This window comes from Salvelinus sp. IW2-2015, linkage group LG2 (genome assembly GCF_002910315.2).
Source record: "Salvelinus sp. IW2-2015 linkage group LG2, ASM291031v2, whole genome shotgun sequence".
NCBI classification, from domain to species: domain Eukaryota; kingdom Metazoa; phylum Chordata; class Actinopteri; order Salmoniformes; family Salmonidae; genus Salvelinus; species Salvelinus sp. IW2-2015.
This window is the reverse complement of record NC_036839.1, coordinates 39,598,304-39,600,741: the sequence shown is the minus strand read 5'-3', so window position 1 is coordinate 39,600,741 and position 2,438 is coordinate 39,598,304. Positions and strand designations below refer to the sequence as shown.

At 45.2% G+C, this 2,438-nt stretch overlaps 1 long non-coding RNA gene across 1 annotated transcript in view; it reads left to right on the top strand.

The window, feature by feature from the left end:
- LOC111979793 (uncharacterized) overlaps positions 1 to 1,686 on the top strand; it is an 8,670-nt gene extending 6,984 nt beyond the window's left edge. Inside the window, exon 2 of the long non-coding RNA XR_002879370.2 lies at positions 1,564 to 1,686. This is a non-coding gene — a long non-coding RNA (uncharacterized lncRNA). The remainder of the gene's footprint in view (positions 1 to 1,563) is intronic.
- The last annotated feature ends 752 nt before the right edge of the window (positions 1,687 to 2,438 follow it).

Sequence of the window (2,438 nt, the reverse complement as noted above, 5' to 3'; positions counted from 1 at the left end):
ATCCTTTGAGCCTGATCTTTTCTCTCCCTCTCACTTCTTCTATCGGTAAGCTCTTGCACCACTCCTTTGATAGAGGGATGTACAGAGAAAGGAACAAGTAAATTATATGTCTTTGAGAGCTGCAGCTCAAGGAACCTAGATGCAGAGTTGTTTCTCTTTTCTCTTCTTCTGCAGTGTCAACTGCGCGCATTTGCATATTTCTAAAGTCTACAAAGAAAATAGCCTGCCAGCTAGAGTAGCCTAGCCACTGTGCAGAGTGGAGACAGAACAGAGAGGGAGAGGGAGGGAGTGCAGACAGTGAAAGACCAAACCAGGGAAGACAGGACCTGGAAAGTGAGAGAGAGTGAAGAAAAGGTTGGAGGAGCAGGGATCTGGGACAATTCCTGCTGCCCTCATGGACTGGAGTTATAGTGCACCTCTTCTCTGCAGCCCTGAGTTACAGCGATAGACAGGGAGAGAATGGCAAGATGAGAGAAAAAGATGGAAGAAGAAAGAGCGAGTAGAGGAGAGGACCAGAGAAAGAGAGAAGAGAACAGAGAGGAGAGAGAGAGAGACGAGGGCAGAGAGAGGGGGGAGTGAGAGGAGGCGAGAGAGAGAGCCAAAGAGGAGAGAGAAGAGAGTAGAGAGAAGCAAGAAGAGAGAGAGCGAGAGAGAGTGCAAAAAGAAGAATAGAGAGAGAGAGAGAGAGAGAGGGAGCAAAACCCCCCACACACTATTGTAAATCCTAAGAGACTGCAGGATTCTTCTTCCTCTTTTTCCCGTCCCTTTCAGAGGCTTGGTTGGTTTTCTCTATTAGTGCGACCTCCTTGGCTGGATGGGGATGGCCCCTACTCTTTGTCCCCTTGTTAGAGCAAACCTTTAGAGAGGTTTGTGCGTGTGTGTTGAGAGAAAAATAAAAGTCTCTCTCTTTCCCACAGAGCTCTTCTACCCTTACAAGCGGCCCCTCATGACGTAATGTTTGTGGAGATCATCAGCTCGTTCATACACACAGTTTTAGTGTACATAGACAGTGATGTCACAGTGATGTCACTGAGTAGTCAAAGTTGGGGGTAAGGAAAGGGGTGTGTTCAATCCAATGGCTATATACATTAATAGATAAAGACATTGATCACATGACACCATTCATTCCTATGTGAAGACTCAATAGCGCATTGAAGCCAAATGAAGTCAGTTAAGATGTAATCTCATGGAGACATAACATGCTCAGTTTGAGTGCTGCCCCCTCTCATTGACTAACTCAAATTGAAGGCCGACCAGGGTACTGCAGGCTGCCATTAGCAACTAAATTAACCTTATTTGTGTTAGATAAAAAAAATATTGGTTCAAGGACATACATCTGGTGTATTAGAAGCAATTATTGGTACTATGATAGTCTTAAATTTTTTATATTTGAACAAAGATTGACAGTTTTCCATTTTTTCCATGCCTTGAACCACTGTGGCTTCAATGAGAGGTGTATGATCAGTGTATTCAGTCTCTCTCTCTCTCTCTCTCTGTCTCTCTCTCTCTCTCTGTCTCTGTCTCTGTCTCTGTCTCTTCCTCTGTCTCTCTTTTTCCAAATAGATAGCATTTTGAGAAGGAAGAGTGAAGAAGAGAAGGATGAGGAGGAAGAGGAGGGGAAAGAAGAGGGTGAAAGAACTAGATTGAAATGTTTCTGTTTTTAAATAAATAGAGAACTATCACTCTCCTCCTCCTCCTCCTGTTCTGATTGGAAGTGTGTTCGACCTTCATCTCTCTCTGAGCCAGAGACAACCCTCACAGCAGGAGAAGCCTTCTACCCACAACCCCCTGCTGCGTGTTTCTAGCGAGAGGGAGGGTGATAGGGGGGGGGGGGAATGCAGGAGGGAGAGGATGAAAGGGAGAGAGAGAAAGAGAGAGAATGAGGGAAGAGAACATAGCCCTACGGTGATTATAACAACAGGAGTTATAGTGAAGCTTGGTTGTTTGTGCTGTGTCATTATAATTGATGTGCTATATATAGGCAACCTCTTCTATATTGTCAATAGTTAATCTAGAAAGAGCTCAAAAAGACGTCTGAGGCCTCAAGTGTGTCCTCAAGGAGGAACATTTGGGAATCCCTCGGAATACAGCACTTTAATGTGATCTAATTAGGGAAGGAGGGAAGGAGAGACAGGAGAGTCAGGAGAAGAGGGAACCCCATCCGATTTACAGCCCTGATTGGAACACAGTCAATTACCACCTCCTGCTGTGGCCCAAATGATCAAGCCCAAAGGACAGATGCACTGGTTAAACGTTGTTGTGGGGTGGCCCATTACGTGTGGACGGCGGTGGCTAATGTGTGAAAATGACATTCATTAATTCCACCACATAATTTTCACAAGGTTAAGGGGGGCTGTGAGGTATAACGAGACCGCATTTATAGTGTGTGTGTGTGTGTGTGTGTGTGTGTGTGTGTGTGTGTGTGTGTGTGTGTGTGT